The sequence below is a fragment of the Myotis nattereri genome, assembly GCF_964212035.1.
Source record: "Myotis nattereri genome assembly, chromosome: 12".
NCBI lineage: Eukaryota > Metazoa > Chordata > Mammalia > Chiroptera > Vespertilionidae > Myotis > Myotis nattereri.
Window position 1 is genome coordinate 37,265,079 of NC_138087.1, and position 14,142 is coordinate 37,279,220.

Here is a 14,142-nt window from a genome sequence, read left to right on the forward strand (position 1 = left end):
GGTTCTTCTCGAGGGAGATTTTCAAGTGCAGAATGTCGATTGCCTGTGGCTTCTGAGGCCATACATTGTGGTCACTTCTAACCTGAAACACTCCTGATAGGCCACTGCAATATGACTCTCTGTGACTGCAGTGGCTGGGCACCTGGGGAAATCACACCTTTGCAGAGCATGTGAAGGAAAGTAGTGAGGCTGATAAAGGACTAATGAGTGGCAGGTTCCTAGCCTATCAGCTGGGCCTGCAGAAGATATGGCTTTTCAAGAACAAGTTCGCTGGCCTTTAGTGGCCACTTGGTAAGGCCACCCTCAGGCCATAAGGCACAGCTCCAGGCATCCTTGGTTAGGAAAATCTTTTGATACTCACTCCTCATGAGAGTGAGAAAGTCCCTGTGATATCACTGATGTGCTCACTCACCTTCAGACATACATTGAGAACCCATTTATTCTCTGATTTAGGAAATATCTGAGTCAGAAAGGATTTCAGAGAGCATTTGATCTGGCCTTGTCATATTACAGAGGAGGAACTGGAGGTCTGAATCAAGAAGTTGATTTTTCTCAAGATGATTCAGACAACTGACTTTTATTTTCTCATTCTGTTGCTGACAGGCTGGATCCAGCTTCAGTCTTGCCATTCCACATAATTCTCACTACTCAGATGGCCATGGAGAGATGACATTGTGGACAATTAGGAATGTCAGAGTTAGGTGGAGCCCAGCATGTCTCTTGGTTTACTTATTTATTTCTATTTCTTTGATGAAAAATATCCATTGAGGTTCTTCTACACCTTGTTTCTAATCCCCTGAACTCAGATTAAGAGGAAAATCATGAAGACCTTGCTGTTTGGTATTTATAAAGAGCTCTCACATACATTATGGGTTTAGTTCTTCATAAGGACACTGAGTGGTAGGATGAACATGTAGATTTCCATCTTATGGATACAGTTCCAGGGAGGCTACAGTGAGACATATTTCAATACCAGATAGTCATCTGTTGGTATTCCTTTCTTTCTTATAAGTAAATCTATTGAGTCACCTAGAAGCAAGGTCTTCTGAAGGCTTCTTTCCCCCCCTTTTTTTCTTAAACTAGCCAGTTCCCTGCTTCCTTTCTATTATCATAGGATAAGTAGCACCTCCCAAATAAAAGCATGTCCTAAGTTTATACTGTATATCACACACACTTTTGACTGGCATTGGCTATCATAAATTCCTTTTAGGTAAGATTGACAAAAGTAAAAAAAGGTAGCTTGAATGTAAAAAATTACCTTCTGTTTTTGTACATGTCACATGCTCAAAGTCTTTCATAAAAATATATATAATTAAATGGTGCTGGCAAAAAAAGGACTGGATTGCAATTTACTACTACTTCTTACTCTATATTTATATAGCACTTTAGATGGACATTTTTTTTCTACTACTCCCATTTTATAGATGAAGAAATTGAGCTTCAATGAGTTTGGGTGAAATGGATTTCCGGTGCATTCTATCAGCACTTTGCACAGGTGCTCCATAATTATTTGCTGAATTAAAGAGCATCCACCTCTATAACTCTTTTTGCACTTGCTATGTGAATTAATGGTTAAACCAGTGTGTGTTTTTTCCCTCAGAAAAGTGCACACCATGGAAACATGCCTCTGGGAATGCAAATAGCTCACTCAATGTATTAGGCAACCATAAACAAATGGAGATTTGCACAGATGTAATTAAGAATAGAAAATACAAACCTATGTGCAGAAAAATGATTTACAGTCAAATTCACCTGCCTTGGAAGCTCATATTGGATTGCTCCTCGTTTGATTACCAAGCTGGTGTTTCAATGCAAAGCATATGTTTGCAGGCCTCCAGGTTTGCTGGGCTTATGAATTAGCTAATAACTTTGAAACAAACCTTTTAAGGGAGGATTGGTTTATGCCTCAGTAATGCAAACATGTGCAAGTGAAAATATATGCATCACAACTGGTTATTTTTGTAGGAAGGACAAATGTGTAAAAATATGTTTACCAGAAAAAAAATATGGTTTTGACTGTTTGCCAAACGTTACACAAATAATTAGTGATGTTGTTAAGTGCTCAGCAGCTCTTCTAAGACTTCTTTTTTTAGCATCAAATATGTTCATTCCCAAATGTATAGGCACATGATATTTTTACAGTATTCATAGAGCATAGCTCCTGGTGTGACATATAAAATGGGCTGTTGCTGTTTTACCCCTTCCATTCATCCTTTTCAGGTTCAGAACCCGAAAAGAAATGGATGATTTTCTTTTTGGTCAAAACTCTAACCTAACTTTTCTGAATTGTAAGTTAAATATCCTAAAGTGTTCATTTTGTCCACACTCTCATTTCTCCTTTAAATACTCTTCTTTTTAGTATATTCAGAGGTTAAATTTTCTAATACAAAACCAGAGAGCAGGAATTACAGGACTGGAACACTAGAGCTTGGTTTTATGCCCCCTGACTCCCACCTACACGCACAACTTCTTGAAAAGCTGAAATTATCTAAAACAAAGTTTCTTCAACTCTATGTTCAGACTCAGTGGATGCTGCTAATATGAATATATTTTTCTCCCAACCTTGGGTTTTACCACTATGTAAAGTCAGAATATTTGTCAATGCAAATGGCTGCCTTGATCAAAATGCAGCAGTTGGACAGTATCAGTGAAGTAAAATCCCCCCACTAAGTGCAGACCCACCATGGCCAGTGGTACCCTGGAGTGGTGCACTAGTCAGTCTGTCCAGCTGGAATTCCATACCAACGTCTTTTCGCCAGTGGGGACCCTAGGAGGAGTCACCTCAAGAAATGTATTGTGTTGGAGTCAAATGGTAGAATTGTTTCTGATATCTCTTATACCCAGAAAGAATTATTAAGTTGGGGGAGGAAGAATCCTGCTCAAAGCAAAATGCCAACATGAGGCTGAGTGGTAAGGCAAGGTGGGCACAGTTGTGAATGTTTTGGTGAAAATAAAAATTCAAAATGAGGGGAAGAATATGCCAGATGAGCAGGAGACCAGGATAAGGAGCCGCCCAAATGGGAGCAGAACACCATTCCAGAGCAAGAGGAGAGTAGACTAGACAGCTTCTGAAGAGCAGTGAGATCCCCATTCATTTATAATTTGAATTGGCACAAGGAGGTCAACCCAACTGCACAAAACCCACCCCATTGACCAAAAGTCCAAGAAAGAGCAAGTTGGACATTACACTCTAGTGGTGCAGACTCCAAAGTCATTATTCTTGATGGACAGACACTTTATGGATCCTCCTCAACACTGCCCACAGTTAAGAAAACCGGAAAAAGAGAAAGGGGAAAAGAAGAAAAGCAGAGGGAGCTAGATAACATACAAGATGAGACATCTACCATTAGAAAATAAATATATTGCTTGTACTGATGAAAATCAAACACGTGTGAGCCAAGAGAAAACTCTGCACATCAGAATCTGAAAAAAAGAAAAATGTAGCCATGCAAATAAGAGCCATTATTTCCCCCTCTGCACAGAATGACGGGTTTTGAGTTTTATCATGGGAGGCAAAGCCAGATGGCAGCAGACAGCTTATTATAGAAAGTCCACTTGCTCTGAAGTTTTCTCAGCACTCTCCATCACTGCTGAGTGAGGTTTTGTTTTGTTTCCTTCTTAAGTGTAGGGCAGGCAAGTACCAACATTTGTATAAAGTCTGAAACCTTTTCATGAAAATATTCTACTCAATACCTCTGATACATGATATATGATGCCACCACAGGAAAACTAGTGTTGCTACAGACGTTAATCATAATTATGAAAATTTTTAATTTAAATGTAGGTCTGAACACACAAAATACAGTGTATGGCCATCTGTTAGTTTTCCATCTGGGCTCATTTGCAAAATACATTCTGTTTCGCTCCTCCCTCCCCCCTCTATTTATAATCTTCCCTGGAAAACAAATATGCCTAATCTATGGCATGCCAGAGCTGAAGTTAGCGATTTACAAGTGGCTTTTAATAGACATGGCTACACAGTCGAAAGCAGTAACAGAAACTTTCTCAAGTTTTGGTGTGTGTTTTTTTGAGGGTGGTGGTGGTGAGATACTTCCTTAGACTTTTGTCAGTAGACTTTTTCTTTGAGAATCCCCAATCCACATATGAAGATAGTTTTATAGTTGATCTGTAAAGAATAATGAAAAAAGGAATATTGCTCTACTGCTTTCTTGGTGTGATGATAAAAATAACATCTACCAGTAAAACTCTAGAGCTAACATAGCAGCATTATTCATAATAGCCAATAAGTGGAACTACAAATGTCCATCAGCTGGTGAACGGAAAAATGTGGTATATCCACAAATGGAATGTTATTCAGCAATGAAAATGAAGTACTGATGTGTGCTACAGCATGGCTAACATTGAAAACATCATGTAACATGAAAGGAGCTACATCTTATTGATCTCATTTATATGAAATGCCCCAAACAGGCAAATCTATAGAGACAGAAACTAAGTTAGTGGTTAGACTGGAGGAAAATACAGAGTAACAACCAAAGGGTCACTTTTAAAAGTGATAAAAATGTTCTAAAATTACATGATGATGATTTCACATTTTGGTGAATATACTAAAACGTTGATTTGTATACTTTAAACTGGTAAGTTTTATGCAGTATGTAAATAATATCTCAATAAAGTTATTTATAAAACTGTACACATGAATAGAAAACTAGAAATTACAGTCAATTTTTCACATTTTAAAGAGGGTACAGGGAAGTCCTGAGGGTAAAATCGATTATTACCCAGTTGGTTAGTGTTCAGGTTTCTAGACTTCCGTCAAAGGTTTCCTTGACATATACTGCTGAATGCTGACATTAACAAATCCACCCAGTGACACGGCAGAGTGAACTGAAACGTTTTAAGTGGAAAGACCAGTGAGAAAACTACAGCGGTGGTACCAAATGAAGTTAAGCAGGGACTTTAAAGATGTCAGTGGTAGTTAGGATAAAGCATATGATATAGTAGATCTTTTAGAGGTAAAATCTTTATGACTTTGTGTCTGTTTGATTTTGAGGGGAAACAGAGGGTAAAGAGTCAGAGATGAGTAAGATGGTTGTGATCAAGAATCCTAGAGAAAGTAGAAACTAGAAGGAAAAAAAAGATGAATTTAATTTTGAAGATAAGTTTGAGTCATCCATAGAACACAAAGTATAGACACTAAACAGGAAGCCTGAATGGTAGAACGCAAACTCGGTCAGAAAATGCAGGGCCAGGGATAAAGAGAGTCACCAGGTGAGCCTGGGTAGTGAAAGCACTGAAAGGGTGCAGAGAGAAGAGATTAAGGACAGGACACCTGGCTCCTACATAGAGGGCAGAGAGAAAAGGGGAAGGGAAAGCAAAAGAAAGATTCCAAAGTAAAGGTGGTAAACCAGGATAGGCCAGCAAAACCAAGGGAATAGAACTCATTTAAGCCAGCCAAAGGTTATAGGATGGGTTTTAGAATTTATCATGTAAGGCTGTATCCTTTGGTGGAATTTTTAGTTTACCTAGGCAGCAAGTGGGAATAAGTTCAAGGAACTTACATCAAACAAAAGCTCTGACTCTGGAGATAGGAAAGATGAGGAAAAATCTGTAAGAATTAAACTGATGAGATGAGAAAAAGAAGTGAATAGCATTAAAATGCAGATTAAAGCAGCTGGAAATTTTGAGAATGAGGCTATCATGAAAAAATATGTTGTAAAAAGAAAATACAGTTCCCAGAAGATCTACGATTAATGGGGGTGAGCATATACACACTGGCTTTTCCTGCATTTCTGCCATAGAGTGGAGGGATCAAAGTATTATTCTGGGCCTCAGTCAATTAGTAGATTTCTCCCATGTTAAGAGATTAACCAAATTCTGTACTTCCCACTCCTGAGAAGTTAAAGTTGAGAATAAAAGCAAACAAAGGCCTCTGAAATCCAGCTGCCCAGATTATCACTAGGTAGGAAACTAGAAAACTAGGAATCACAGGGGGTGCCACCCCTAGAACGCTGTTATTCCAAAGATGCATGTGTTGAGCATTTGTTTATTTATCAGATCCATTTATTTAGGTTCTAGGAAGAAGTCCCAGCCTGCCCTTATGGAGTTCACAAGTCATAGACAAACAGGTTGACCAGCTGTTTCCAAATCATCTGATAAATGCTATGACAGAGGCATGGCCGTGTGGAGAAGGCACACCCAACTCTGCAAGGGATTGGCAAAGTGGGGTAGAGGAGGGTTCTCACAGAGGAGGTCATGCCTGGCCTGAATCTTCAGGGATAAATAGTACTTCTATAGGCAGACTGCAGTGGGGGAGGCATGGGGCCTTTTTCTCCCAATGGGCAGAGCATAAGCAAAGAGTCTGTAGTATTAGCAAGTATGAACATTTGTGGAACTACAAGAGGGTGGTTATGGCGGAAATACTGATGATGCTAAGCAGCAGAAGCTTTTCCTGGAAATGCCTGCAGGAACCAGATCTTGGAACATTACTCTTATCCCATCGAACTTAGTTTCAGTTTTCCCCCCAAACAGACCCCAAGTCAAGGACTTGGGTGCAAGTGATTTATGAAGCACAAAGAAGAGAAGGGAGACAGGTCAATAAAATCTGATTTAATGAGTGGGTTATGGCTGTGGGCACCTGAAGCTCAATTCCACTGGAATGTCCTGGAAAAGCAAGAGGAACATACTCAAAATCACCACATCAGAGGATGGGGTGGGGTGCAGATGGGGGGTGGTAGATATTTATTTCCCAATTCCCGTCTCCCATGGGTTGAAGTTTACTCTGGAGGTATTAACCCCCCGCCCGCCCCCGCCCCCCACACACATACATTTTTAAGTTGAACCTGGCACCTGACACTCTTCCTCCTCTTAGACATAGAAGCACAGAGAACAGGAACTTGAAGTAGGAAGTTGTAAGAACCTGTCTCTCACAGGTGTGGATGAACTCGGGAGGTCCAAAGGCATACAGGTGTCTGCTCAATAACTCAAAGCAGGCTACCTGTCTTCCCCTTCCAACCATATCCAGTTCATATCCACATCCACAGCTTTGCTTAGAACATTCAATCTTCTTCACCCCTAAACATTTAACACTTCACTTTTCCTTCAACTCTGGGGCTTATCTACCACTCTTGCCTATCAGAGTGCCTCTTTCTACTGTGAACACAGAAAATGTGTCAACCACAGTGCCCAGAACATATTAACATTGATTGCGTAGGCAAAGGAACCTCTATTCTGTGAGTGTTTGGGAAACCAAGCCTTTCCAGTAATTTGGCCAATCCAATGTTACTTCAAAGGCATATACTTAATTCTGAGACCATAAACCAAGCATCTTTAAGGCAAAGAAATGCATTGTATTATAACGGAAACTAAATTATCCTAATACAGACTTTTGACTTGTTGATGGCCTTCTGTCAAATACAATGAAGTGGTAAGAGTCAAAATGCTTTATATTTGAAACAAAACAGAAGACTCAAAGCAGATGCAAGACAAAAGAGACAGCAAACTGCATTTAAATGTATATAACATAAAACATTGATGTTTTTCCTCATGCTTATTTAATTTTTTTGGCCTTTTATATCACCTAATTTGGTGTACTTATGGGTCTTGTGAAGAACATTTAAAAACATTTATTCAGGTATATATTTTCTGACAGGTCAACTAACATGGAAATCCTGGGCCTTAGGAGATCTGAGTCTCATTTTTATATTCATCAAGTGAACCTGCTGTTTCTTACAGAAATCAGTTGAAATGTATGGGCCAGTTTCTCTTGTCAGCTTCTTGTAAGCTTTGAAGTGGAAAAAAATACACAGTAGGATAATCTAACCCTTTGAAATTTGGGACAACTAGATAAGATGCTCTGTGGTATTGATTTGTAATAGGCTATGTTCAGACAACATCAGTCTATAATATGATGAGAATTCTGCTTGGATTAAGATGGCCAGTGGTTACAAATGAAAAGCTGTTCTCTCTTTTGGGGGGAAGGGGTGTAGAGGCAGTATAAGAATGTAACTTTCAGTTATTTCCTTTGTGGGACTTTGGCATTTGAAAAAAGGCATGTCTTTTCATTAGTAGTACAAAAGGCAATGTACAAGGACATGTCAATTTAGAAGTTAACACCTCACACAGTTTTTTTTTTTTTGAAGAACTGAAGGCACCACACTCCTCCTGGGTTTTTTATACTGATACTTACTGTTCATCAAGCTCTCATAACATGCGGGGCAAGGTCCTCATGCTTTACAGATGCCTGTACATTCATTATCTCTCTGTATCCTCACCAGGACCAGTGGCTCTGCATCCTTCACTATGTTTTAGAGATGAGCAAACCAAGGCTTGGAGAGGTGAGGTGACCTGGCCCAGGCTCAGAGCTAGTGGAAGGTGGAACTGAGAGGAGGCTTGAGATTTATTTATCTCTAAAGGCCAGTGCTAGACAACTGGCTACACTCAAAACACACACACACACACACACACACACACACACACACACACACACAACTGGCTACACTGCCTGCCTTCATCCACAAACCTTCATTGTGAGACTGGCTGGTTAACCTGTTGAGTGTTTACAGCCTTTACCTCCTCTTTGATGTGAAGGAGGAGAGGTGGCTAATTCTTTCAGAAAGAATTATTTAAACTACTTTGATTTTCAAATCTAACATCTTTTCAAAGGACTTAATTCTAAAAATTCACCCCATAGAAGGTGTCCCTGGAAATTGTTGTGTGTCTCGTTATTCCCAATGAGGCATGTAATCACAATTAGGATATTAGGATTGCTGGAGTGTTCCATGTTACTTTTACATATTTAACATTTTGTGGGTATAATTAAGTATTTTCTATTATAAAGAATTAAATCTGAACTATTTAAATCTTGATATCTGTTCAAAGCGATAGAGAACATTAAAACTTTGAAACAGTAGTGTATTCCTTTAGAACAGCGGTTCTCAACCTGTGGGTCACCAACCTGTGGGTCGTGACCCCTTTGGGGGTCTAACGACCTTTTCACAGGGGTCGTCTAAGACCATTGGAAAACATATATAATTACATATATTTTAAAAATCTTTATTGTTCAAATTATTACAGTTGTTCTTCTTTTCCCCCCATAGCTCCCCTGCACCTGGTTCCCACTCCACCTTCTGCCCTTACCGCCACCCTCCCCCCCACTGTCCTCAGCCTAGGTGTACGATTTTTGTCCAGTCTCTTCCCGCACCCCCACACCCCTTTACCCCCCAAAATTATCAGTCCACTCCCTTTCTGTGCTCCTGATTCTATTATATTCACCAGTTTATTCTGTTCATCAGATTTTTTATTCACTTTTTATATTCACTTGTTGATAGATATGTATTTGTTGTTCATAATTTTTATCTTTACCTTTTTCTTCTTCTTCCTCTTCTTAAAGAATACCTTTCAGCATTTCATATAATACTGATTTGGTGGTAATGAAGTCCTTTAGCTTTTTCTTATCTGTGAAGCTCTTTATTTGACCTTCAATTCTGAATGATAGCTTTGCTGGATTAAGAAATCTTCATTGTAGGTTCTTGCTATTCATCACTTTGAATATTTCTTGCCACTCCCTCTGGCCTGCATAGTTTCTGTTGAGAAATCAGCTGACAATTGTATGGGTACTCCCTTGTAGGTAACTAACTGTCTTCTCTTGCTGCTTTTAAGATTCTCTCTTTGTCTTTTGCTCTTGGCATTTTAATGATGATGTGTCTTGGTGTGGTCCTCTTTGGATTCCTTTTGTTTGGTGTTCTCTGTGCTTCTTGGACTTGTAAGTCTATTTCTTTCACCAGGTAGGGGAAGTTTTCTGTCATCATTTCTTCAAATAGGTTTTCAAAGTTGCGTTGGTGGTATAGTGGTGAGCATAGCTGCCTTCCAAATAGGTTTTCAATATCTTGCTCTCTCTCTTCTTCTGGTACCCCCATAATTCGGATGTTGGTACACTTGAAGTTGTCCCAGAGGCTCCTTACACTATCTTCATATTTTTGGATTCTTTTTTCTTTTTGCTTTTCCGATTGGGTGTTTTTTACTTCTTTGTACTTCAAATATTTCCTTGATTCTTGTGATCATCTAGTCTGCTATTGGATCTCTGTATAATATTCTTTATTTCAGTCAGTGTATGCTTAATTTCTATTTGGTCCTTTTTCATATCCTCAAGGGTCTCACTAAATTTACTGGTGGTTTCTAGAAAATTCTTAAAAAACCTTATAACCGTGGTTTTGAACTCTATATCCAGTAGTTTGCTTTCCTCCATTTCTGTCATTTGTGACCTGTTTCTTTGTCTCCACATTTTTTATGCTTCCCTGTGTTGATAGAGTGGCTTTCTGTGCTAGGTGTCCTATAGGGCCCAGTGGCTCAGCCTCCCCAATTACCTGAGGTGGACACTCTTGGTGCATCCCTTTGTGGGCTGTGTGCACAGTCTTGTTGTAGTGAAGCCTTGATTGTAGTTGGTATCACTGAGAGGAATTGACCTCCAGGCCAATTGGCTGTGAGAATCAGCCGTGTTTATGGTGGGAGAACTCCTGTGCTGGAGACACCCTTCTGGGGCAAGACTTGCTTCAGTGGGGCTTTGGTGCTCCCTGAGTCTGCCCCTTGAGTGTGTCCCTTATGGATCTGAGGAGTTGTAATCTGGATGGTCCCACTCTGACCACTGGGTACACTGGCACTTGGATCTCTAAGGAGGTGCTAATTTAGCCTCTGCCTGAGGCTACCCAGCAGGAGCTACGGAGAGATCTGCAGATTCCTCTTCTTTGTTTGGGATTTGAAGGTGCCCAGATGAGGCCCAGCTGTGAAGCAATGCAAGATGCTGTGGGGCCTTGGGCCTTCTTTTGGATGTTCTGGGTCTCTCTGACCCAGCTGCAGTTTGTTAGGTAATTTTAGATTGCAAAGGGCCAGGTCATTCATATGCAAAAGCCTCTGCAGAAGCTTGGGTGGGGCGGGGTCTCAGGGAATCAATAGGGCAGAGCAAACAGCTATGGCTAATCCTCATTCCTGCCCTAAGAGGCCCTGGGTCTCAGTGTCGTGGTAATCACTGCAAGCACCTCTGAGAGAAAGCCGCCCTCGAGTTCTGTCCGCTGCCAGGCAGTCCAGTTTCTCCCTGTATGAGTCTGGGTCACCAGAGATTCGCCCGGAACTGGAGTCAGGGCCATCAGGAGCTTGTGTCTCCCCCTCTACCCACGTCCTCAGTTGCCAGCCCCTCCCACGTGTGTCTCCGTACCTCTGCACTTTACTTCCACACCTCCTCTGAGTCTCAGTGTGCTTTCCTGTTTCCTTCTAGTTGTAGAATTTCCACTCAGCCAGCCTTCCTGTGGTTCTGGATGATTTCCATTTTGTCTTTTAGTTGTATTTTTGAAGTGGTTGTGCGAGGCAGCAATTTCAGGTGTTAACGTATGCTGCCATCTTGGTTTCTTAGAAACAAATTTTTTTTTCTACATATTGTTTTTGTGATTAATCACTATAATTATGTTCAATTTGTAACAATGAAAATACATCCTGCATATCAGATATTTACATTACGATTTGTAACAGTAGAAAAATTACAGTTATGAAGTAGCAGTGAAAATAATTTTATGGTTGGGGGTCACCACAACATGAGGAACTGTATTAAAGGGTCGCGGCATTAGGGAGGTTGAGAACCACTGATTTAGAAACAGGCCATGTCGCTCTCTTGTTGATGGTCTGCTCAGTGTATCTTACTATTTCAATTCCCATTTCCTAGGTTCCCTATGAGATGGAGTATATTATGTTTTTTAACGATTTTCATTTCTTCCAAGTTAGTTAGGGCCTCAGTCTAATTGCAGAGTCCCCTGAAGGAGTCTTGAAGCCTCCACACTTACCCCCAGTAGTTTTATAGACACCTGGATAAGGATGTCATATCGGATTAGGGAAGAGGGGAATAGGGTAAGGACATCTCCCAGATCCAACTTCTACTGCTTCCCATCAAGCTTGATGCTCTCTCTGTTTTGGATTGAATCATGTCCCTTTAAAAGATGTGGAAGTGTTAACTCCCAGCATCTATGAATGTGACCTTTTTTGTAAATAAGGACTTCACATATCATCAAGTAAGATGAAGTCATTCCATTGCATCATCATTCAATATGATGGTGTCCTTATTTAAAAAAAGAAAATTTTGATACAGAGCCAAAGGCATTGAGAGAATACCATACGAAGAATGGAGTTTTGTTGCCATAGCCAATGAACTTCACAGATTTCCAACAAGCCACCAAAAGCTAAGAGAGAAGCATGAAGCAGGTTCTCCCTCACATCTTCAGGAGGAACCAACCCTGCCGACACCTTGACTTTGGATGTGTGGCCTTCAAAACTGTGAGACAATAAACCTCTGTTGTTTAAGCCACCCATTTGTGGTACTTTGTTACAGCAGCCCCAAGAAAATAATACATATTTTGTCCCTGTGCTAGACTTGCCCCTCAGCCCCCTCCTCTTTTCCACCTCAAGAACATTCCATTTTCTTAGCACCCCCTTCAGCTTATTTTAAGCAGTAACATTTCCCATAGTCATCCTGCCTGAAGAGACTCAAGTCCAAAGCATACAGGGACATCAGACAGGTACCAAGGCCTCTGTCCAGAAGGATACTATATGCAGAGAGTGAAAAAGTTGATCATCACACCCTTTTTAATGAAATACTAGTATTGTGGTTATACAAACCAAATAAATACCAGAAGAATGGTGATGTCATGCTTTGCTCTGTTATTGCAATCAATAGTCCCAATGGTCTCTATTGTGTCATTTCTGCTTTTATTTAAGCATGTAATTTTAGAGAATATAATACTTCTAGGGAGAAAGGAGCTAATTCATAGGGCCCACTGTATGTTGGAATACTCATTCAATATTTAAATAAAAAATATGAAAGCATAATGACGTTTTCCACAAAGGCTACATGGTAAGCTTCATACTGCATCTATTTGGATTTGGGTGTACAGATGAGGATGCAGTTTGAGGTCTCAAAAATCCCTGTGGGAAGGAGATCCTTGCTTTGCAGACATGTGGTTCCTTTTAGAGGACAATTATTCATAACTGACAATTATTCAGAAAAATTGTTGTTACAGTTTGTTTTAGCATTACTCTAAATGTAAACTCTAATTTTTACTTATCTACAAAAAAACCCAAATAACATAATTCTACTCTCTCCTATTAGTTTTTCTTTAATATTTGGAAATGTCTAAATGAAAAATCATGGTTAGTTGGAGTGGGAAGGAAACTAGTTTACTGAGAAAAAAAGCTTCACTTAGGTCTTGTCTCAGTCTCTAATAACTGGTTTCAGAATCTTGGGAGTTCTAAGAGAGAGAGGGACAGATGTCGGAGCTGACAGCAGCTCATTCTTGGTGTCAAAGCCACCTTGTCCATACGAGTTTTGATTATTCTGTTTCCTATGGTGGCAGGAACTCTCATCATCAGAACTGTGTCAGAGAACTGTGTGTACTGTAACAGCGAAAGGTTCAGATCCCCAACCGCAAAGGGCCAAGGGCCAATATTCACCAACCTGCAGAGTGAGCTAGAAATGAGCAGCCATGCAGGCACTGTGTTTCCTTCTAATGACTTGGGTGGGAAAAAGCTGCTTTCTAACATTTTAGGAAGAGTCCTTGATATTAGCAATTAAATCCTCCTTCCTATCCCTAGCCGTTTTGGCTCACTGGATAGAGCGTTGGCCTGGGGACTGAAGGGTTCCAGGATCAATTCTGGTCAAGGGCATGTACCTTGGTTGCAGGCACATTCCCAGTAGGGGGTGTGTGGGAGGCAGCTGATGGATGCTTCTCTCTCATCGATGCTTCTAGCTCTCTATCCCTCTCCCTTCCTCTCTGTAAAAAATCAATAAAATATATTATAAAATAAATAAATAAATAAATAAATCCTCCTTCCTAGCATAAGGGAGAGGGTTCAGGTTGTCCCAAAAAGTAACCTTCCCATGATGCTGTGTGATATCTTCATTTATCCTTATTCATTTAACAAATATTTATTGGGGGCTTGCTATATGCCAAGTGCTGCACTAGACTCTTGGAAACTCTAGTGACTAAAAGAGAACCCCTGCTTGCAGTGAGAGAGACCAGCATGATCTATATTTATATCTAAGTGCTAAGGAAAATATAAAAGAAGTTTAAAGGCATAAAGAGAGCCAGAGTGGAGGATGGGGTTGTTCCCTTAGACAGGTGGCCAGGGTACATTAGAGCAGAG